Source organism: Zalophus californianus, chromosome 7, assembly GCF_009762305.2.
Source record: "Zalophus californianus isolate mZalCal1 chromosome 7, mZalCal1.pri.v2, whole genome shotgun sequence".
In the NCBI taxonomy this organism is placed as follows: domain Eukaryota; kingdom Metazoa; phylum Chordata; class Mammalia; order Carnivora; family Otariidae; genus Zalophus; species Zalophus californianus.
The window spans coordinates 12,853,627-12,879,217 of NC_045601.1; positions in this window are offsets into that span (position 1 = coordinate 12,853,627).

The window sequence follows — 25,591 nt, forward strand, 5'->3', positions numbered from 1 at the left end:
TCATCGAAAGATGAATGGATAAAGAAGATGTGGCATATATATACAATGGAATATTATGCAGCCATCAAAAAACCCGAAATCTTGCCATTTGCAATGACGTGGATGGAACTAGAGGGTATTATGCTAAGCGAAATAAGTCAGAGAAAGACAAGTATCATATGATCTCACTGATATGAGGAATTTGAGAAACAAGATAGAGGATCATAGGGGAAGGGAGGAAAAAAACGAAACAAGATGAAACCAGAGAGGGAGACAAACCATAAGAGACTCTTAATCTCAGGAAACAAACTGAGGGTTGCTGGAGTGGTGGGGGATGGGAGGGATGGGGGGTGGCTGGGTGATGGACACTGGGGAGGGTATGTGCTATGGTGAGCGCTGTGAATTGTGTAAGACTGATGAATCACAGACCTGTACCCCTGAAACAAGTAATACATTATATGTTAAAAAAAAAAAGATAGAAGGAAGGGAAAAATGAAGGGGGGAGAGATCGGAGGGGGAGACGAACCATGGAGAGACTATGGACTCTGAGAAACAAACTGAGGGTTTTAGAGGGGAGGGGGGTGGGGAGATGTGTTAACCTGGTGAGGGGTATTAAGGGAGGGCATGTATTGAATGGAGCACTGGGTGTTATATGCAAACAATGAATCATGGAACACTACATCAAAAACTAATGATGTAATGTATGGTGACTAACATAACATAATAAAATAAAATTTAAAAAAAAGACAATGCATGTGAAGAACTTTGTATACTGCTTTGGAAATAGTCCATGATCAATTTTTAGCTGTTATTATTGAAATATTACTGTTTATGTTTGAAACTTACTGGTGTTGACCATTAATTTTTTCAAAGCTGTCTTTAGTCTAGACTTCTTGTAATAGCATCAACAGTGACACAAAATCTTTAATTCCTCTCATTTTTGGCAAGCAGTTTTAGTATGTTATTCTATCTTCTCTCCCTTCCCCCTTCCTTCTCTTTTTCTAACAAAACCTGAAATGAATTCAGATATATTTTAAGTTAATTTTAAGATTATCTAATCTCATTTTGAGAGCAATCTTTAACATTTGCTTTGTTTTATAATGAATTTAAAGTTTGTATTTTTGTGTATTTTAACTTGTTTCAGTTCTCACCACTCATTACTGAACTCTTAAATCAGCCTCATCTGGGCATGAAGCAAAAATACTACTTTAAGCCTCACTGAACTATGAGGGCAGGTATGGCTATAGACTATGAAAAGAGGGATTTGGTATAGTTTTGTGTGTTTCATGTGCATTCTCTTTGATCCCAATTAATGAAGAGCAAAATCAGGAGCATCCCCTTGCCTGCTGTGGGCTATTTTTGTACCTTACCATAGAAGAGGAGAGTTCACTGGCTACAGTGATGACTTTATTTGTGATATTTGGCAAAGGATTCCAAGTAATTTCAGTTATAGATGCTATAATTTCTTACTCACCATACCTGAAATCTCGGTGGTGAAGTTCTTGAGGCCCAACCTCAGGTCCAATGTAATGATCTCCACGGTCCTAGCATTGAAAAACTATTGATGTGCCGTATGGGCCCCCACCTCATTTAATGAAAAATAGCCCCCCAAACTATACGATAGATATTAGAACATCCAGTTCAAATCTGGCATTTCTCACAGTCCCTTGGATGTTTTAAGAGCATAAAGATTTCAAAACCAAGTCTCATGTTTGATGGCCTGTTTTCAGAGGAGCTTCAACACATGCTTTGTTAGCCTATTGGGTTATTTAGCACGGGTCACATTTCCCCCTCTACGCCCAGCAGGCAAATCAAATGCCTACGGGGCAGGAGGTAACACAAAGTGACTGAAGCCATTATGTGTAGGGTCATAAAGGGTTGGGGACTGTGGCCACTAGGAGAAGTACCCTTTCTAAGAGTGCCAGGGGCTGTTCGGCTCCAGATAGCTGTTGCCAAGAATTAATGTAGACTAAATACTGCCGATTTTATAATAGAAGCCTGAAATGCAAATTTTATGTGGCTGCCTCCCACATTAATTCTGGCAAGTAGTAGAAACTGTTTAGTAGTTACACATTTGTTTATTTGTATATATACTTTGTGGGTCAATAAGACACAGCAAGAAGCTCAATCCAGGCCGATGGGTACCACTTTGTGACCTCTCACATCCATGGCCTTCAATGTCTACTGACACATAACAGGGAAGACAATTCAGAATACATTTCCCACCATTTGGTGGCAGGGCGGGTGGGGGGGTTGTCAAAAGAGATTTCTCAGCTGATTTAAAGAAGATGGGAAAATGTTGCTAATTTCTTACAGGTTGGAATGTGTGATACTCACAATAACTCATAAACACAAATAATGGTTTGAATCTGACTGTGCCTCTTACTAAGAGTCAAAAGTCTGCAGTAAGTATATGACAATATACCAGTCACTACCCCAGAGACCAAGCCTCCAATCAGGATGAATAAAGCATACTTCTAAATGTAAATCTTTTTCAGTAATCATTATTATGTATACTGATTGATTATTCTTTGTTCTGATAAATGCATTCCCATTAAACAGTTTCCTTAACTCTTCTCTATATTTCAAGCCCTGGCTACTATCAATATGGCTTTAATTTCCCCCCCCTCTTAGAGTCTTAAGTATATTTTGGATGGAGCAAAATTGTTTTTCATCTCACAGAGTAGTTTTCTAACAACCACGGAGAACATTTTAATTGCAAATGCAGTGACTCCAAATAGCTAGGCAAATTAGCATAAATACAGAACTGAAAGCTGTTAGGAGAGTCTAAATTAAGTCAGGCTACAAGAAGAAATCTTAGTGAACAGAAAAATCTCAAACAGAGACAACTCACAGACTTGGTGCTGTCGTTCCTGGCCGATGGTACTTACAGCTGTGCATTCTTCCTACTTAGTGCAGGGCATTCACATAATTTGGGTGCTCAATATATACTTGTTCAGTGAATGAATGAATGCGTAGGCTATGGCTCCCGGCTTTCACCACACATTTATCCTAAACGCCTCTGCTGGATTAATACTGCTACAAAGCTGATCTCATCATGTGATTCTTCAGCTCAAAATGCTGTTGCATTGTCTACAAAGCAAACATTATTCTTGGCCTGAATAAAACCTTGTTTTACTTTTAATTCTTGCTACTTCTAAAGTAAGCCTTCTTACCCCAGCCAAACACATCATTTAACACACTTCTTAAAATACCCACATACAACCTTTTCCCACCGCTGAAACCTAATTAAATCCTCTCCATCCTGTTGGTTTAGGTGGTTGCTCATTTCCTTAATGAAATACTCCTTGGGCACACCAGCTTCCTTTGCTTTCATCTTAATAATAATCAACACCCAGCCCTTGTAAATTCAGATTCCTCCCCAGACCTAATCAATAAACTCTAGAGGAGAAGGCTGGGAATCTCTCCAGGGGTATTGTCTTTTTTTTTTTTTTTTTAAGATTTATTTATTTTAGAGAGAGGTGTTGAGTGGGGCTCATCTCACAACCCTGAGATCCTGACCTGAACCAAAATCAAGAGTCTGTTGCTTAACTGACTGAGCCACCCAGGCGCCCCAAACTCCGTGGGTACTTTTGAAAGAAAAGTATAGGGGGGAGTGGGCCATATTGCATACTTTTTTTGTCAAGTAATCATTGGTAGCTTTTTAGTGTTACCTTTTCCTCGGTATTTCTCCGGGGTGAAATAATGTGCTCCTGATGTATGGGGACTATATTTTTAGCTACACTGTGCCTAACGTCATTCTGAGAGTCAATCATTTACAAATTCCATCTACATAAATGGATTATCTGCTAAAAATTTCGCCCAGGCAAACCTTTTTTAAAAATGTGATTTGCAACATTGGTCCCTAGTAGAAGTATTTGTGAGGAACAAATGTTTCTAGTTTACAATGTTCCTTTTTATTTGGTTAGGGAAGGAATAGAAAAATATATTACATAGCTTCAGTGTTAAAAGGGAAAAGGGGCATACAGGATTGTTTAGGAGTAAACTCTGGTTAAGTGCTTACTCATCAGAGATTCTATATTTAAGCACTAATGTTGGAAGGAATTCAAGAATAGACAATTCTCCATGAATATTTAAGTAAGCCAGAAATGTCAAATGAAAAAGTGAGACCTATGAAACTGGAACCAAACATCTAAAATTCCATAATCAATTTTGATTTTTTAAAAAAAGGTTAGTGGATGGGACATTGATTCGATACTAATGTGTCTTCTTCAATTTGAGTTCTAAAGTGAGTAATCCATTTTATTTTGAAGGTCTTTCCTATTGGGTATCTTTTAGTGAATTTGTTGACCTTCGAAATCCATATAGGTAATGAGAAAATAGAAGCAGAACCAGAAAATTCTGGTTTCTTAAAGCGGGAAAGGAGTATTTTCCAACTTAAAACTCCAATTTTTCCAACTGGAAATAGGATAAATGAAGTTTTCTGTTCAAATACTCTCTATTCCATCGATCTAATTGAAATGATAAAAGAAATGGCTGTTTAGAGATTTACAGGAACATAACCATGACTGTCTGATAAAGGATGAGTGTATGAGAAGTTCATTTTAGCTTCAACGTGTTTTCTCAGGAAAGGAGAAAATGCCATTTCTGGAGGAAGAAAAGCTGACCTGACCGAGTAGTTTATTAGAAGAAGCAAAGAGATAATCTAAGGAGATTTTAAAGAAGCTGAAATAGGAGTTTGGCTTAAAAGGAAAATGCCACAGTTTCTGTACTATTTTCAAAGTATTTTTGTACATTGATAACCTTCTTTATACTTTTGTGACAGCAGTGGTCCTATGTCACACTGATTTGCATTTGCTCTATGTGGTGCCAACTTAGAATTCTTCTCTTATTACATTTCATGCTCCAGAAATATCAAAAACACTTGTCAGTCTCTGGGTGTACCATGCTCTCTGAACACTGTGTTTCTCAAATGCTGTTTGGAATGTCCTTCCCGGCTCACACATTGCAGACTCCTAATCTTCTAAGTATGGGCTAAAACATCATTGCTTCCATGGTAATTCCCCTGTCTCAAGATAAACTTAGAAGTTCCTTCCTCTTTGGCCCCATGGTGTTTCATGTGTCCCGGTGTCTATTTACCTCTCCATTTCACCATGAGATTGTAAACAATTTGAGGCCCAGAGTGTGAGGGTTTGGGGGTTTTGTTTTTGTTTTTTGGTCTCATTCTTTTCAGTGCCCAGAGCAGTTGTTCTTGCCCTACAGTAAGAATTCACCTGTAAATATATTGCAAATGAATGGAAATTAGACAATTAGTAGTGATCAATAAATCTGCTGGTAACTGAGGGCCTCTATTATATTTTTCGTATTAAAAAGAACCCCTCCCCAAATCTTTGTAAAACTGATTTTCCCTGGGTGTGTCCTCATAACAAGATTGAAAACTGGTGAGTCCAAATCTAAGGAATTGTTTGACGATTTGTCTTCTTTCCAACCCTGATTTTTTCTGAGCAGTTCCCCAGTGTCTTTGTGGGCTCCCCTCCTTAAGGCACTACTCTCTTTTCACTTTTAAATATTCCTCTCTACACAAAAATCAGAAAAAGTTTAGATAATATTCATTTGTGCTTGTTACATAATAGGTTATAATTGAGTAAGGTCCAATACTTTACCTTAATTATGTGTAAATAATGTAGTCTAATTCATTTGTTTGGGGTACAAAGTTCCTATTCAAATTAATTGTGAGACTTCTGATTCAAAGTAGTGAATTGAGCTCATGCTTTTTCACTTCCCCTCCTGAATCCCTAACAATAATGAAAAAAATATCTATAATCATCACGACAAAGAAATGGAAGATGGACAAGGATTTTAACTTGTTTGGAAAAGATGGAAAATAGATGAAACAATAACTAATAAAGCAGAGTAGATGCCCTATTGCCTAGAAACAATGTGTAGAGGATACTGATAAAGAGAGAACCCTCCACAGCTGCCTGGGGGGCCCAGTGGTTAAGTACCTGACTCTTGATTTAGCTCAGGTCGTGATCTTAGGGTCAGGAGATCAAACCCCCCGTTGGGCTCTGTGCTCAACACAGAGTCTGCTTAAGACTCTCTCTCCCTCTCCCTCTGCCCTCCTCTAAAATAAATAAGTAAGTAAGTAAGTAAGTAAATAAATACTTTTAAAAAAAGAGAGAGAGCAAGCCCTGTGCTATTCAGCCCCTTGGGGACACTCAAAATTTGCAGACACCAGGCACAGTGGATGATGCTAAAAACACCAAAATTAATGTGAGCAATCATGGAGGGCCCTTTTTTCTTCTAAACACATTGAATAAAGGGGACAAAATTTGGTGGGTTTAGGATGAAATCTGGCCAAACCAGGGCAGCTTTGGCCTTCTGGCATATGGGGGACTTCTCTCGGTACATGCATCCTAAAACAATGCCTGCTAGTTGACAAGCTCACCCCACAGATACAAAATTTCCAATCTGCCTTTTCAATTCTTCAGTCATAAATATGATGAACAAAAATCATAGAAATGAATGAAGAAGAACAAAATAGAAGGAGGAAAACTGACCTGAGAGGAAACAGATGACTCAGGCAACAGAAAAGAACATAATTTTGTTTTTCTCTAAATAGTAGCTGAAACGTATGGTGATTAACATAACATAATAAAATTAAATTAAAAAAACACAAAATTCTATTTGTGTAACACAGGAGAAAGGTACCCTGTAAAGAGAACGCTTAGATAAGAAGAGATTTTTCCTAACCAAAATGCTATGGAATATCGGGGGGTGGGGGGAAGCTGAAGAGAGATTTCAGGAAGTTGAGCAAAAAGAGATGGAAAAATAAGGCCAGAATCAGAAAGGATCATCTCAGTGGGTCCAACAGCAGGTGAGCTGTTTGTCCTTATGTGGTTGTGCAATTCACAATTTGTAACAGCGGAACAAGACTGGTCTGGAGAGAGAGATTGGAAATAACAGAGAAGAGGAAACGAGAATTTTCTAGAGTTGAAAGATATGCATCTTCAGATGTGAGTACCAGAACCCTGAGGCTAAAGAGATTATTTTCATTTCCATTGTTCAGTCAATGTGTTTTGCCTCCCAAATGTAAAAGTCTAAAGATACAAGTGAGCATGTGATGAAATGGGAATCACTATACACTGTTAGTGGAAGTGTTAACTGGGATGATTACTTTGAAGAGCATTTTGTCAATACCTAGTAAAGCTGAAGCACACAAATTATGAGGAAAATTCCACTTATGGATCTATTCTCTGGAGAAACTGGGACCTTTCCTTAAGAAAACATAAATAAGATTATTCTTTGCAACACTGTTTATAATAGAAAAAACAGATTGTTGTATAATAGTTAAAATTACTATGTATCAACATAGGTAACTCCCAAAACCATTATGTTGAGAAAAAAAAAGAAAAAGCAGGTTATAAAATGATACATTCAGAAGATACTATTTAAGCAAATTTAACAATCCAAAACATGATATTGTATATTTTTTGATAATGAAAATAGAAAAAAATCCCGGAGATTAAAAGAAGCAAAGAAACAATTCAGGTCATTCAGAAAGAACATGGCTCAGGGGCGCCTGGGTGGCTCAGTTCGTTAAGCATCTGCCTTTGCTCAGGTCATGATCTCAGGGCCCTGGGATTGAGCCCCGCATCCGGCCGGGCTCCCCCCTCAGTGGGGAGTCTGCTTCTCCCTCTGCCTCTGCCCCTCTCCATGCTTGTGTGCTCTCTCTCTCTCACTCATTCCCTTTCTCTCTCACTCACTCTCTCTCAAATAAATAATAAATAAAGTCTTCTTAAAAAGAGAAAGAATATGAATCAGACTGGCATAGGCTTCTAACAGCAATATTGAATATTAAAAAATATAGAGTGATACATTAAAAATTCTGAAGCTATATGATCTTTTTGCCTATTGAGTTCTATCGAGGTAGAATTTACATACCATAAAACTTACCCATATTAAGTGAAAATATCAAAGATTTTTAGTAAATCTATAAAGTTGTGAAGCTATGCTCAAAATCTAGTTCTAGAACATTTTCATCACTTCAAAAAGATTCCCCATAATAATAGTCAATTCTCAGTCACACCCCACATCCAAGTAACCTCTAATTGGCTTCTCTCCCCATAGATTTGCCTTTTCTATACATTTTATATAATGAAATAATACAACAAATAATCTCTTGCATCTGGTTTCTTTCACTTAGCTTAATGTGCTGGAGGGTTATCCATATTGTAGCAAGTATCAGGAACAAGTTGCTGTTTATGTTTATATTTAACTTTTAAAGAAACTTTCAAACTGTTTTCCAAAGTTGCTGTATCATTTAACATTTTCACCGGCAATGTACAGGGTTTCAGCTTTTCCACATCCTCACCAACACTTGTTACTGTCTTTTTTATTACAGTCACACAAAGTAGGATCTCATTGTGGTTTAATTGTATTTCCCTAATGATTAATAAGGTTGAGTATCTTCAGGTGTGTATTAGCCTCTTTGATAAAATATCTAATAAAATGATTGGTTGATTTTTAAAAGTTGGGTTGTTTGTCTTTTTATTATTGAATTATGTCTTTTATATATTATGGATCCTAAGACTACAGCAGATACATGATTTATAAACATGTTCTTCTAATCTGTGGCTTATCTTCTCATTTTCTTAAGGGTATCTTTTGAGGCACAAAAGTTTTTAATTTTGATGAAGTTCACTTTACCAATTTTATCTTTAAAGATCGTATTTTTGCTATTATATTTAAGAACTCCTTGCATAACCAAGGGGAGCTTCAGTGGCTCATTAGGTTGAGCGTCCAACTCTTGGTTTAGGCTTGTGTCATGATCTTGGGGTTGTGGGATCGAGCCCTATGTCAGGCTCCACACTCAGTGGGGAGTTAGCTTAAGATTCTTTCCCTCTGCTCCTTCTCCTGCTCACCTGCTCTCTCTCTCTCCAAAATAAATGAATAAATCTTAAAAAAAAAACTATTTGCGTAACCGAGTCATGAGGTTTTCTCTTGTGTATTTTTCTGAAGTTTTTATAGTTGTACCGCTTACATTTAGGTGTTTGATCTATTTAGAGTTAATTTTTGTGATGCTATGAGCTAAGAGTCTAAATTAATCCTTTTGAACCTGGAAATTATTCCAGCACAATTTGTTAAGAAGTCTGTGTTATGGGTTAAATTGTGCTCCCTGTTTCCCACCCACCCAATTCATATGTTGCCATCTTAACCCCCAGTACCTTAGAATGTGGCTGTATTTGATACAGGGTCATTGAAATTGTAATTAGTGGGGTGCCTGGGTGGCTCAGCGGGTTAAGCGACTGCCTTCGGCTCAGGTCATGATCCTGGAGTCCCGGGATCGAGTCCCGCATGAGGCTTCCTGCTCAGCGGGGAGTCTGCTTCTCCCTCTGACCCTCTTCCCTCTCGTGCTTTCTATCTCTCATTCTCTCTCTCTCTCAAATAAATAAATAAAATCTTAAAAAAAAAAAAAGAAAATGTAATTAGTTAAGATGAGGTCATCCTGGAATAGGGTGAACCCTTGATCCAATGCAACTGGTTTCTTTATAACAAGAGGAAATTTGGACACAGATATGCACATAGGGAGAATACTATGTGAAGATGAAGGCAAAGATTGGAGTGATGCTTCTACAAGCCAAAGAAGCCAAAGATTGTCATTGAACTCCTAGAAGCCAGGTGAGACACCTGGAACAATTCCTCCCTCACAGCCTCAGAAGAAGCTACCCCTACTGACACTTTGACTTCGGACTCCCGGCCTCCAGAACTCCGAGAAAATGAATATCTGTTGGTGAAGCCACTGATTTTGTGCTATTTTGTTACAGCAGCCCTAGCAAACAGATACAGATTGGCTGTATGATTTTTAACCTAAAATTCTAATCTTAGCTCAAACTCTTAATCAAGGAAGAAGGCTGAATGAGGGCATTTTTTCTGATATGCAAGAACTCAGAAAGTTTATATCCAACACACCATTTCTTAGGAAGTTACTTTAGGGTATATTGTAGTAAAATGAGGGAGAAACTAGGAAGAAGAAGAAATGTGATCTGGAAAGTGTGGAACTAGGAGAGGAAGAAAGGAAGTACCAGGTGACAGGTAGCAGGTCTACAGAGCAGTTGATCTGGATTACGGCGGGAATATGGAGAGTCTTAGGAGGGATTCCATAGACTTGTTTGTGCTTTTGTTGTTGGAAAAATGTAGCTTTATGATAAAAATGGGAAAAAAACCCCACAAGAATCTTTTATTCATTTTCTAGGGCTGTCATAACAATGTACCACAGACTGAGTGGCTTAAATAACAGAATTTTATTTTCTCACAGTTTTGGTGTCTAGAAGTCTAAGATCAAGGTGTCAGCAGAGTTGATTTCTTTTGAAAGCCTCTCTCCTTAGCTTGTAGACAGATGGTCTTTTGTGTGTGTCTGTGTCCTAATCACTTCTTTTTATGAGGACGTTGGTCATATTGGACTGGAGCCCACCCACATGATCTCATTTTACCATAATTACCTCTTTCAAGGCCCTATCTTCAAATAGAGTCACATTCTTAAGTAGGGAGGATTAAGACTTCAGCAAACGAATTTTGGAATGGGAGTGGGGGACATAATCCAACCCATAACCAAATTGAAGAAAAGAATACAGATTCAATGGTCTAGTTTTTCAGCCATCTTTCTTCACAGCCGGAAACACTGTGAAATTTTCCTTCCTCCCCCACATATGGCAGTGATTGTTTACATCGTGGGGGTGCTAGGTGGTAGACCACTCTCTCCCAGATTTCTTTCCCCGAGGCACTCCACCTCATCAGAGTAGGTTTGGGCTCCCCATGCTATAGTTAATTGGGAATACAGCTCTTTCAGTTCACCCCTATATGTCTGCTGATGTTCTCCCCGGTATGGCAGTGGTGATATCAATGGAACTCAGTTGATCTGAGTATCAAGGCAACAACAGAAGGTGAGCACCATGCAGAATGGTTTATGTGTGCTGTCCTTAAAAGAATAGCTCTGTCTCATGTCAGCCAACTTTTGCAACATGAGTGTGCTGGCCCATTGGTGCTACATCTATTTTCAGTAGAAAGTTAGAAATCTGGATTTTTATGTGGTACTTTCCAAATTCTAAATGCGATTAACAAATTCAAATTTGAAACACTGTGGATCCAATGCCTTCTGAGCCAAACTAAACATTTCTACAGGTGGAATTTGGCTAATTTGTAAATTTGGGGCTGACTTTACCTGGCCCTCTCCTAGACATCTTGCAAATATTTCATCATTGCCAGTTCTGTACTACAAAGGCCATCAGGCATGACGCCACCATTTTATTGAAGCACAGTGGGAGGGCAGGTTTGGCTAAGGTCACAACGCTAGTTAAGGTCACAAAGCTAGGTAATAGGAAAGCCTGGTCTAGAAGACAGGTCTTCTGACTCCTTGGTCACTGCTTTTGCCTGCACATTCTCTCATTTTCCTGTTGACTTCTGATAAATTGACCTATAGTTATTCCCTAACACTTTCTTTCTCTTTTAATCATTCAGTTTGTATCAATTTGTATTCAATTTGCATCTGCTCTTTTTATGAGTTTAGATTCCTCTGAGACTGTGTATAATCAGTTCAGTGGGCAGTCATATATGGCCCTGAAGTGAAAACTTTCTGATTTTCAACCTGATAAGTCACAAAAATTTTGTGAAACTCTTGGTCTTTTTGACAACTTCACTCTCTATGATAACTGGTGGAAAGATTATAGTGATTAATTAAGAATTGGTTATTCAAAATATTGTATTATTAGGCTATTAAAATGTGATTATTTAAAAAGAAAATTTCTTGACTGAAATCTGAGAAAAATAAAGTCACATAAATGTATTAGATTTCCTTTTTGAAACATGAAATGTTTTGTTTAAGTAAAACTTCAGCTCTTGTCATGAGAAGAAAATAAAGGTATTTCAGATGACACCTAAAAATTTATAGATTGTTACAAATCTACAACTTATATTTATTAAGTGTAATGTGTACTTAATATTATATAAACAAATTCCTAATGACTTATTATTCTTCCCTAAAAGGAGGTAAAACAGAATTCTGCCTAATTTTGATGTAAAACATTAAATTGCAATAATTTAAATTATTTTCAGTAAGCCATGCCCCACGTTGATTCTCGGTCAACATTTTTGGAAAGTTGATCTTAAAGTTGTATCCACTGTATCAGGCTGCTCATTTGGCAAGAATTTCTAGGGTAACTTTAAGTCGACCTTTGCATGTACCCTCCCCTTTACAGCCCTCAGTTTGTCACGGCTATGACTATTTGAACCTTATCTACAAGCTTATAGCATTCTCTTTAGGACCAGTGCTGTCCCTAAGTAGGATATATTAAAGCATGTTAGGCAGTCTGTCTAGAATTCAGCAGAACTTTCCTTATCTTGCTAGTGATCCAGCTTTGAGCTTATCTCCAGTTCTAATATTTAGGCACTTATATTTTCTCTCAGACGTAGTTTTTTTCTATAACACACATAAGATGATACTCATGAAAAAAAGTACACAGACTGTAAGTGCTCAATTATCTCAAAGTGAATACAGTCAATTACCACCACCTGGGTAAGAAATAGAACACGAACAGCACCCCAGAAGCCCTGTGTTCCCTGCCAATCACGATCTGCTACGCTTTTCCCAAAGTTTATACTAGTCTGCCTTCTAATGCCTAGTTTTGAACTTTATGTACAGAGAATCCTGGTACATATTCCCTCATGACTGGCTTCTTCACACTCCATACTGTAAGAGATCCCACTAAGTTACAGATAGCAGTAGTTCATTCTTTTTCACTGTTGTATAAAATTCCATTGTATAAATGTACTGTAATTTATTTTGCTTACCTACTAATGTTGCACATCCCCACTCCCTCCCCCCCCCATTTTTGCTCCTGTGAGTAATGCTGTTCTGGAAATTCTTGAATATATCTTTTGGAGTACATAAGCATGCATTTCTGTTGAGTATACATGAAGTCAAGTCAAGCTGTGGGGTCACAGAGTATTTGCAGATGCTAGGATGATGCCAGTGTTTTCCAACATAGCTGTGTTCATTTATACTCACTTACAATGTAGAAGATTTCTCATTTGTTCTTAGCCTCACCAAAGATCTGTCTTTTAAATTTTATCACTTGGGAATGTTGTGCTATTTCATTGCCATTATAATTTGCATTGTTCTGCTGATTGATGAATTTGGGCTCCTTTTCAAATGTGTGTTGGCCAGTAAATGATTCTCTCTCTCTCTTTTTTAAAGATTTCATTTATTCACTTGAGAAAGAGAGAGCTCAAGAGAGAACATGAGCAGTGGAGAGGGGCAGAGGGAGAGGGAGAAGCAGGCTCCCCACTGACCAGGGCGCCCGATGAGGGGCTCAATTCCAGAACCCTGAGATCATGACCTGAGCTGAAAGCAGATGCTCAACTGAATGAGCCACACAGGTGCCCCCATTAAATTATTCTCTTATAAACTGTCGGTTCAAGTCTCTTGTCCACTTTCCTGTTGTCTATTTTTACTAATTTGTAGGAGTTCTATATATATAATGGATAGAAATCTTGAGTCAATTATATTGGTTGAAAATATCCTTTCCTACTCTTTGGTTTGCCTTTTCACAGCCTTAATGGTGTTTCGTTGAAAAGCAGAAAGCTAATGAAGTTTAATTTTCCTAACACTTCCTTTATTGAGACTGCTTTTTGTATCCTTTTAAAGAAATATTTCCCTATCCCAAGGTTTGAATCTTTTCCTGTGCTGTCTTCTAGAAGCTTTTTTGCTTTGTTTTTTGTAGTTAGATCTATAATCAACCTGGAATTAATTTTTGTGACTGGTGTGAGGTATGGAAAAGTTATATTTTTTCTTTATGGCTACCTAAGTAACCTAGCACCATTTATTGGAAAGATTGAGCTTTCCTCATTTGCTGCCTGTGTGTGTGTTTCTTTATGTGTTTAAAGACTACTATTGCAAGTGGAAATGTTTTTTTGTAAGATGCTCTGAGACTCGGTCATTATTAGTGGTCACAAATAGATGCAAACACATTTGAAGTTTTATTTGTAAATTACAATATATCATATCTCATAAGAAATGCCAAGAAAAAAGAAGAGGCAGATAAGGTTAAAGAAACCAGAAACGGGAGGAGAAGAAGGAACCCCATATAAGATATTCTAGCAATGAGGAGGTGAGTCAGAGCCCCCACAGATCTGTTCTCAGAAAATTAAAAAGGAGAATATACAGTCTATGAACATCTACGTCATGGTGGCAGGAAGAATTTTCCAAGTTTGCACACACCCATATTTCAAGACTGGTGAGGTGTGTGGCAGGAATTTAAGTGCACTTTAAATGTGAGACTGACGAAGAATCCATAGGTCTCTAGAAGAGACTAGGGAGGCTTCCCCTAGTTGTAAGTTACTGAAGGAAGTGAGAACAACAATGGGCAATGAAGGTGGTTTAGTTTTTTTTTTAATTTTTATTGTTATGTTAATCACCATACATTACATCATTAGTTTCTGATGTAGCGTTCCATGATTCATTGTTTGTGCATAACACCCAGTGCTCCATGCAGAATGTGCCCTCTTTAATACCCATCACCAGGCTAACCCATCCCCCCACCCCCCTCCCCTCTAGAACCCTCAGTTTGTTTTTCAGAGTCCATCGTCTCTCATGGTTCGTCTCCCCCTCCGACTTACTCCCCTTCATTCTTCCCCTCCTGCTATCTTCTTCTTTTTTTTTCTTAACATATATTGCATTATTTGTTTCAGAAGTACAGATCTGTGATTCAACAGTCTTGCACAATTCACAGCACTCACCATAGCACATACCCTCCCCTATGTCTATCACCGAGCCACCCCATCCCTCCCAGAAGGTGGTTTAGGTTTGAACAGAATGCTTCATTGCTGAATAATTGTATTATGCTCTTTCTAATCCTAACTGTGGAATTCCTCCCCGTAATAACTTAAGAGAAGTTGGGGCTGTCAGAGATTTAAAGATTCCGGAAGCTTCCACTTGGGAAGGAAATAGACGTTGAAGAGTGAGAGAGTATCAAGAGTTTCACTTGTTGCTTTTCACTTTCAAAAAGGGAAGTCTCAGTTTCTGCCTGTGGCTGGTGATCATGTAGAGAGAAGGAAGAAGTATGCAAAAAGGCACCCATAGGAATGGGCCAAGGAGGTGGTTTGTACAGGGCTCAGGGTGGAGGGTGAAAGAGCTTTGACTTTTATTCCATTGCGGCTAATAGCCGTTATCATGTGACAGATCTAGTTCCATTTATTAGGAATAATCTTTTAATCAATTCATATATAGTCATCTGATTTATCCATGAAGATCACTTGGTGGGCATACATATGGCTAGCTATTACTAGAGCTTTAAGGTGAGGGGGAAAAAAAAAAAAACCCACCAAAACTATGGTCTTTGGTGTTCCTACTGAAAATGTGTTTCCAGGCCCATAATAAATGGTATTTGATTTGAGATGTTCTAAAATACCCTCAGTGTTAAGCCAAAGAAACCGCAGTGTAAGTACAAAGTACCAAACATATTATCTCAGGCTCCTCAAGCTCTGAGTTAATAGTTGAACCATTTTGTATTTGAATTATTGGAATTATGAGCCACTTGAGAGCTTGTATTATGTATGTAATCCAATCTCCGAAGTATCTAGTACAGTGCTCTGAGTATATGGGACTTAATAAATGCTTTTTGATTGATTGCAACTAAAATCTTCAGCAGAATTCTATAACACTCACTGAAACTGAGCTATATTGAATTGGGGATAGTCAGGTGAAAGAACACTCAAAAATAACAAAATGCTTGAAAATGTTATCTCCTCTGTGGTTACAATAATCACTGCAAAGCAGACATGCAAAGAAGAGTACCTAATAATAGCTTCTCATTCCAACAGTCCAGATCTGTATCTTTTCGGTTTGCACAATTCCTAGCACCTAGCCTTTTTGAAGTAATGTAAAAATTCCCCTATGATCCCACATAGTTTTAACAACCTCTAAATTCCTGAGAAAAAACTGCTTCCTTTGTTTTCAGCTCCTAAAATCCATATCCTTTGTCTTTCCATCATCTTTGATGGTTCAGCATTATCCTGTCAAACTAGTTCGGTGTTATTAGCCCCAGTGCATCTCGGTACAGTATGTTTTGCTTCTTTGGAGCATTGCCAATCCTAGTACAAGGAGCAGGAAATGATGAGCAAATAGTTTTTAAAGACTGGACAGTGCTCTTTAATATGTTGAAGATATTGGGGCGTCTGGGTGGCTCAGGCGTTAAGCATCTGCCTTCAGCTCCGGTCATGATCCCAGGGTCCTGGGATTGAGCCCACATCGGGCTCCCAGTTCGGCGGGGAGCCTGCTTCTCCCTCTCCCACTCCCCCTGCTTGTATTCCCTCTCTTGCTGTGTGTCTCTCTGTCAAATAAATAAAATCTTTCAAAAAATATGTTGAAGATATTTTCTCAATCCTTCCCAGTGATGGCTTAACTTCACCTTACCGTTGTTGATATTCTATCCCTATGAATTCTGGGTCTCCATGAAAAACTTTGCTGCTGACCAATGTTTTTCTACCATCCCTTATTCCCCAAATGTCCTTGATGTACTCTGGTAAGCCTTCTCCTCCTGGGTACGTGTGTGTAATCTTGGGAAATAGCTATACCTAAAACCATCTTTAGATCTTAGGAAGTGCTTTGAAGATTTACTTTGATTTTATGTCCTGCTGGATCTTCTCACATCAGTTCAGTTCAACAAATATAGTTAAATTCTCCCATACGTGTGACATTAGCCCAAATGCTGAGGATACAAAGATGAGTATTTCCTTTGTCAAAGGGGTAAAAATCTAATACAATGATCCTCAACTCTAGACCATTTGCCTCACTTGGGGAGCCTTAAAACATCTTTATACATGGGGAGAAACACCCAGAATCTTCTAAAATAGGTCTGGGGTGGGTCCTTGACGTCAGAATTAAAAAAAAAAAACCTCCCCAGATGATCCTAACATACAGTGAGGAACAATCAATCTAATAATAAAATTTAATTATTTTTAAATTTAATTTAAAATTAAATTAAATTATTAACTAAATTTAATAAAATGTGGTTAATAAAAGTTAATTAACATTCATTAAGAACTGCTTTACACCAGGTGTTTTTCTTTTCTCATATTTGATATTATTTAATTCTTCTAATAACCCAATAAGATAAATGTATTGTTACCTCCATTTTTTTTTAAAGAGAATGTTTCCATTTGTTTATCTATTTTTTAAAGGCTCAATGCCCTTTGGGCCTTGAACTCATGACCCTGAGATCAAGAGTCACATGCTTTAGACTGAGCTTGCCAGGCACCCCTGTTACCTCCATTTTATGGATGATGAAACGAGCCAGGGTAAAGTTTAATGACATATCTAAGGCCACACAGTAAGTATGTGGGAGAACGAAGAATCAGTGCCACAGTCTGCTCTGGAGCCTGTGTTCTCACCACTGCATAGACTGCCTTAGGTTCCCTTTCCAGAGTGATTTAACTTGATAAGCTCTTTAATGGTGGCAGTTTGTAAAATGTCCTGAGGGAAGAGAGTTTGGAGCTGTTGATTCTAACCATGATTGAGGAAGTTGGGGAATATTTTACAAGGAAGGAACTATTTGAACACAACCTTAAATGATGAATAGGATTTATAGGGAGACAAGACCGTTCAAACAGAAAAGATGTCCTCTGCAAAGGCATTCAAAAGTTATGCGTGGAAAATTCCAGAAATGTGTTCTGTCTTTTGAGTTGAGTTCTCTGGTCCCTTTTACACCCTTTGTCTGTGAATGATCTAGCCTCAGTATCCCAGCCTGCCCAAAAAGCATACTTTTCCTCGGTGCTTTTAACACTTTCATTTTATATTTCAAGATACAAAGATAGCTTTTAATACATATTTAGACATTTGAAACTGAAATGAATAAAAGTACAAGTAGAAATTGTGTCGTTCAAGCACGTGACTGTTGTTCTCAGCACGTGGTTCTTCTAAGCAAGGGCTACTTTTCAACACTCTCTACAACGTTGATAAAGTGGGGTAGGTTTTACCAGAGGTAAATACTATTTTCCTAGCTGGAACTATGAGTTTTTATTATTTCGGCTGAGTCATCATAATAAAAATGTTTATAAAAATGTTCATGTTTATCCCCGTACTTATTAGATACCTTTTTGCTCTGGGAATGTTGCTTTTATGAAATAGGCAGTAAATAGAATTGGATGATACACGCCAGACTCTGAGGGCTGTTGATGAGAGACCTTCATGAATGTCTCATAGAGGCTGTATCTGTCTGTGAGGTGCTAAATTAATACAGCTTTCCTGATAAATTAAGCAACATCCTAGAGCTAAGGTATGGGTAGTGTTGCTATAGGTATGCCGACAGCATAGGAACTAGAATGCTGAAGTAACTGGTATAGCAATAAATTCATTATAAGGTAATAGGGTGGATCCTCAGCGGGTTGACATGGCCTCCAAGGCCTAACATGGTATAAAAGGCCATGAACCTATTTCTCTGACATAGCCATGTCCTCGTGTAAGGCGGTATCGATCACCTCTATTGACCACTAAACTTGATGCTATGGAGTGAATTGTGTCTGCCTTCCCCTGCCCCCGGGGTCCTATATGGAAGCCCTAATCCCCAATGTGATGGTATTTGGGAGACAGGGCCTTTGGGAGATAATTAGGTTTAGATAAGGTCATTAGGGTGGGGCCCTCTTGATGGGATTACTGCCCTTGTAGGAAGAGACTCCAGAGAGCTTGTTTCCTTTCTTTCCATCATATGAGAATACATTGAGAAGGTGGCTCTCGGTAAGCCAGAAAGAGAGCCCTCACCAGGGAGCCAGTTGGTCTGCACCTTGATCTTGGACTCCCAGCTACCAGAACTGTGAGAAATAAACTGTGTTGTTTAAAAAGCCCCCCCAGTCTTTGGCATTTGGTTATGGCAGCCCGAGCAGACTAAGATCCTTGGGAGCACCTTGACAAGGAACACTGGAAGCATTGGAAGCCATGTGCTCTCATTTGTATCCCTGATCTTAGGCATAGTATGGTTTTTGGTGAAAGCTGTTGTGAAAACAACCTCGAAGCAGTCTGAGTTATCATTCCTGTCAATTAACCCTCTATTTTCCCCTCAGTTACCTTTTATTTCAAGCAAGCTATCTTATTTTGTTTTCTTTCCCCAGAAGGTAAGTGAATCGTGTGTGTTTTAGGGAGACTATCTTGACAGCCGAATAGTTTTATATTTTAAATTTTATTAAAATAACAAACAGCATAACCTGCCTTGACAGAGTGAGATGCTTGTATTATTGAAGTGTAGCTGGTTAGCGAAGAATCAACTTCAGGATCCATGGGATTCTAGTGACATCTGCTGGACACATGAATGGCAGCTATCATTTGCTGCCTAAATCTGCCCTCTTGCCTGGTAAGAAAAGACCAACCAGACGCCACAGTTAGGAGAGTGACCTCTAGCGAACAAGTCTTAGAAAGTTTCTTTTTATTTGAATTTATAAAAGCTCAGAATGCCATTTCGACAATTGATAATTAAGGGAAGGAAAGGTAAAAGTATTGAGCATATTCAAACTTGTTGGTGATGTTCAATTCTTTTCCCTATGTAGAGAGATCGTCTATATGTAACAGAATTATATTTCGATGACTCTAGTCTGTTTTATGGATTTACAATTTCACATTCGTGTGTCATTTTATACCGAAAGACTTTCTAATTTAGTAGTTTAAAGCATAGGCTCTGAAGTCAGAGCCAGGATTAAAACGCAGGTTTTGCCACTTAGAAAATTTTTGTCCCGAGCAGGTTACTTACCTTTCCTGTGCCTCCGTTTCCTTGGCTTGAAATGGGGATAATTGTCCCTACATCATAGAGGGTAGAACAGTACCTGATACAAAGTAAAACACAAAGTTAGCTATTTTTATTGAAAGAAAATTAACAAAATCTTTGTGATTTCTATCACTCTGGGATAAGATTAGTCTCCTGGCCATCTTTTTGTTGGTAGTACGCTGCAGACAAATAACTCATCCCAAGGATAGGGGAGAGAGTCTACAGAAGAGAGGATACAAATTTGTGCCCATGGCCTCATAAAATCTGGATAGAGAATCCACGAAGACAAAGATATTCTTAGTGGCATGAATAGGGGTGGTTGTGGCTACTGCAAAAAGTATTATTTTTGTGAGCAGATATATAGTTGCGGGGATGGCGTTGGATTAATGCCATGGGGTAGTGGGGGGAGGTAGGAAGCTCAGTGATAAAATGCCATGTAGTCATTGGATATTGGAGGGTGGCTGGGGAGGTCTTCAGGCTGTTGAGCTTGGTCCTTGGATTGGGTACATGCTCTCTAGGTCCTCAGATATTGCTCAAGAATTCTATACAGAGTGTGCACAGAGAATAAGATCTCAGGCAAGCCTGTGTGGGAGAGGAAGGTACAGATACACAAGTTGAGCACAGAGCTTGATGAACCCTTGCAAAGTTAACATTTCTGCAAAGCTGCTGGAGGTGCTGTTATGGCCTTTGGATACCAAGCAGTAATGGCGAGTCAGTTGCTTCATTTCTCTGATGGAAATACATTTTCCAGCCAGGGAAGGCAAATCAGATTTGAGATTTTGTCAAGGGCTTTTAAAATTCTTTTTATTTAAAATTTTTTATCAAAATAATACAAGGAAAAATTTAAAAGCCAAAATAGTATAGACTAATAAAAACTGGTCCTTCTTATGTTGTTCTAAAGACAGTTTAGACCCCCCAGAACTGGGGGTTTTAAACTTTTTAGCTTTCTTATTCCCTTAATTACCCTTGTAGGTCTAAAGAATGCGCTAAAATCACTATTCATAAATATATCCATTTGAGAAAATATTTACTGACTTTCTGCTCTGATCCACAAGGTTTTGATTCACTATTTTAGCGTCTTGCAAGTGGGTCTGGCAGTCTGTATTTGGACTACGCAGTGTTTGAAAAAAAAAAGTTTGAGCCAAAATGTAAGGGATCAAGTATAATTATAACATAAAAATATAGATTTCCCTGCTTCTTTTGAAAAATCATCAAATATTCAAAACTGGGTTTGCATTCTTTTATGGAAACAGTTGGCCTGAGCTGAGTCATGACTGTCGGTCACTCAGATTTCCAGTGTCCCCCAGATTCTCGCACTCCTCATTGGTCTTTAGTACTGAGGCTGAGTAGATATTGCCATTAACATCATTTGGCTCTATTTTTTTCCTATACTCATACAATATTTCTTCATACCCGCATGGGACAATTAAATATTGACAAAGCCGGCCAAATAATCTTTCTTATCTCGGGCCTGATTTGCTCATTTGCTTTAGCTGTCTGCCCCTATATGCACGTGTATTGGTGATCATTGACTTCTCTATTTGCTATCCTAACGTTAGTGTACTAGAAACAGTGTATGAAAATGGGATGTGTCTTGTCTTCATTTTGACCAAAGTTCTAATAGGATATATACCATAATAGATGTGAAACAAACTCCGTTATGCAGAACTATAAAGGAAGTGGTCAAGAACTGGCTTATTGACTCTAGAGCTTTTCTTTACCTACTACTGCTTCAAGAGTATAAAAATGCTGCCGTGTAGATGGAGAGAGAGCATTGTGTGAGGAAAATATTTTTGGAGAAGATTCTGCTATGAGCCTCAGCCACATATCCCAGCAGGAGGTTGGGACAGAGACCGCCTATCTCACTGCCTCAAAACAAACACGAGGGAGCTTTATGTGGACCAAATGGAGTGTCCAATATGGACCCCTGGGATTTGGGATGCAGAGCGGACTGGCGTCTAATTCTCATTCTAGGAAATCTGGAGGATAAACAATGAGGCTGTTGGCCACGGAACAGCCTAGATGATAGAATACACGGGAGCTGCTGTTACAACTGGGGAATAACTGGATTCCTGTCCAGTGGCCAGTGCAAAGGGACATGAGTATTTCCAGTGGACCAGATGGGGACCACATCTAGATAGTGTGGGATGCTCTGGAGCCGTTGAAAGTCCTGCAGAAGGATGGTGGGATGCAGACAGCCAGCATCCTTTTCAGTGGATTGCTGGAGAACTAAGTGGGAAGGAGGGAGAGGCCAACTAGAAGGGATGCATCACCCATGAAACAGGTACTTCAGCCAGAGTGACCCAGTAGGTAAGCCTCTGCCAGTGTTCATGAGATAGGCAGTTCTAGGCATCTAGGACAGAGAGTGTGAGCCTACCTTACAGTGTTATCAGTTTCATTAAGCAATCTCGCTGCCCCCATTCCCCTCCTTCCTGTGCTCTAACCCTGGAGAGGCAAGAAGCCCTTGCTTCAGCAAGAATAGCAGCTAGAGAAAGACCCCATGTGCCTCTCCTTCTGCAACACTCAGCCCACAGTGGGACTGGTAGGTGGAGAGAGGAAGAGCTGATGTTAAGTCAATTGCAAATTTTGATTATTGTTGAGGACTGGATTTTAGATTTCTGATTTAAGACTACAATTTGAAGTAGCACGGGTACACCTATTACCTGGCAGTTGGCAGAAATGTCATGGGATCTGGCCAAGATTTTATCCAGGGGCAGAGAAAGGTGAGCATCACCGACTACATCTCTGAGGACCAATGGAAAGCTAAAGTAAAGCTGCATTTTGATCATATGCCATGAGTTATGCTGGTTAGCATATTGGAATTTATATCTTCATTTCTGGGACCATTATGAACACTTCATAAGATAGGGCTGTTGGTGGCTTTATCCTTCTCTTCAATACTCTTCTCACCCTCTCAACTGCTGTCATCTGCATTTAACTCCTGAAACGCCAATGTTAAAAACGTAACTTTTAGGGGCCGCTGGGTGGCCCGGTCATTTGAGCATCCGACTCTTGATTTCCACTTGGGTCATGATCTCAGGGTGGGGCTCTGTGCTGAGTGTGGAGTCTGCTTGGGATTTTCTCTCTCCCTCTGCCCCCGCCCACTGCTCGTGCACATGTGTGCACCTGGGCACACACTCGCTCTCTCAAAAACCCACATAACTTCTAAAACCATCACTGTGCCTTTAATTCTTTATCATGCTTTAATAAACAGATTTCTGATTTCAGCTAGAAGGGTATAACTTGTAGTAGACCAATGCTCCCATCAAGAAAGCCTGGAAAAGCTCAATACTGAAAACATGTTTGAAGGCATCCGAGGTAGTATGGACTTGAGGTACAAATATATTGGAGAGAAAGATGCATTACTAAGGAGGAGCCCCCATTCTGCCCCCAGTATGATCCCTCAGGGCACTTGCCAGTTCTGGGTATGGGGACAGAGGCTGAGAAGTTGGGTAGAAGGTGAAGGCTAAGAAGAATCAGAACTGGCAGAAATTTCAGCAATCTTGCAAGGCTGAAGAGGTAAATTTTGGAGTGTGGGGACCTGCCAAGACAGCCAAGGCTTGAGGGGACAAAATCCTGGAAAGAGAAAGGGAGTGCAGAGAAGTAAGCCCAATGCTTGGCTACCGTTTTCTCCTTGGGACATTGACTGATTCTTCTGAAAAGAGAAATTGAGCAGAAAGTGGTTGAAAAGCCAGGTGGGAGTCTTTGGTAGCTTCACAGGGCCAGGTAAGGAGATATAAACTGAAGTCGTGGAGGAGGTGCTCTAGTAAAAGCCCCAGGCTTTGTTTGGAGACCTAAAGTCTAGGAGTGGGTACAACTAAGAAAAGTCAGACATGGAAAAGATTGTAAGGCAGCCTCCAATCTAAATGCACTGAGTGTACTGAGGTGGTCTACACCCATGTCTGTTGTCTGCCAGAGAATAGGGTGAATCCTCTCTGATGGAAGATAACATCATCCAGAGTCTCTGCAGTTTTTCATATATAATGCCTAGTATTCAATAAAAAGTTACTACTTGTTTCAAGAAACAGGATTAAGAGAGAGAATAGACTGGCAAATGACTCAGATGTCAGAATTACCAGACACAAATTTTAAACTGATTATTCAGATTTTCCCTGTTTTCATGACTGATTTTGGCAAGGCTTATTTTGCTGGAATTTAATCCATTTTTATGGAATTCTCAACTTTATGGGCATAAAGTTGTTCATAACATCCTCTGATTATTTTTTTTAAAGATTTATTTATTTATTTATTTTGACAGAGAGAGAGAGCAAGAGAGAGCGAGAGAGCACAAACAGGGGGAGCGGCAGAGGGAGAGGGAGAAGCAGGCTCCCTGCTGAGGAGAGAGCCCAATGTGGGGCTCGATCCCAGGGTCCTGGGGTCATGACCTGAGCCGAAGGCAGATGCTTCATCGACTGAGCCACCCAGGCGCCCCTGATTATGTCTTAAATGTTGGTAGAATCTGTAGTTACGTCTTCCTTGTATTCCTTGCATTGATCTGTGCCTTCTTTGTATTCCCCCTTATCAGTTTCTACAAGTGTTTCTCAATTTTCTTAATCTTTCCTGAGAATAACATCTTGATTCTCTATTATATATTATTTACTAGTCTTTTATCTTTATTATTAATTTTCTTTTATTTTTTTAAGATTTTTTTCTGTTTTTTTTCCAGTTTCTTGAAATTGATGTTCAGTTTGTTGCTTTTCAGATTAATTCCTTTCTGATACAATAAAGACCATAAGTGTCCCTTTAAATGCTAAACATTTTGACATATATTTGATAGGCTTTTATTATCACATAGTTAAAAATACTTTCTAATTTCCTTTGTAATTTCTTTTTTGAGTCATAGGTTATTTTGAAGCATATTTCTTAATTTTAAATAGATGGTAAACTTTCACATAGGGTTTGTTATTAATTTTCATCTTAATTTCATTTTGGTCAGAAAATATACTCTGGATGACTTCAGTCTTTTGAAATATGGACTTGCTTTAGGGCTAGATATATGATCTTTCTTTTTTTTTGATAAATATTTTGCATATGCTATGTGATTTGTTGATTAGGCCCACACACACATACAGCACTACCACTTTTCGTGGGTTTCGTTGATGTCGTGAGTTTCATTGATAGGCTTTGCTATGAAAAACTTGTAAGTCTTGGAAGTGTTGTGTAATCCCCCTGTGACTTGCTTCCTGGTCAGCGAAGTATGGTGGCCTGACTCCATAATCTACATCAGGATCCCTACTATATTGTTCTAATTTTTTCTGAACTTACATGTGCCCAGAAGGGGGGAAAATTCCTTTTTCTTATAAGACACCAGTCCTCCTGACACCAGTCATTCAGCATGGCCTCATTCTAACTTGATTACATCTGCAACGTAAGTAAGGTCGTCCATTTCTAACTAAGGTACTTTGGGTTGGGGCTTCAACGTATCTTTCTGGGGGGACATAATTCAATCCATAACAGGGACAGTGATATTCTCTGTTTACACAGGGGTGTCCAAACCGAGGGCAATGTAGAGCAAGAATGCTGGGTCAATAAATTGCCTCGTTTGTAAAAAAAAAAAAAAATGAAGAGCAAGGAGGAATTTCTCTCACAGCCTCTTACATGAATGGTCCTGTGATTTTAGGTCCACTCTCAAACTCTCATCCTGGACTAACAACAATCAAATTATTTTTGCTTAACCTTTGCCTCCATCTCCCTTCCCCATAAAGGGACAGTCAGTGACTATTTAACTCTCTCCAGATTGTCTTTTAATTTCCACACTACTCTCTTTGATTCTCTCTTCAGCATCCTGATTAATTTGGCTCTTTACGTGATGCACAGAAGGCTATCGATAAAGCAATACTTTAAAA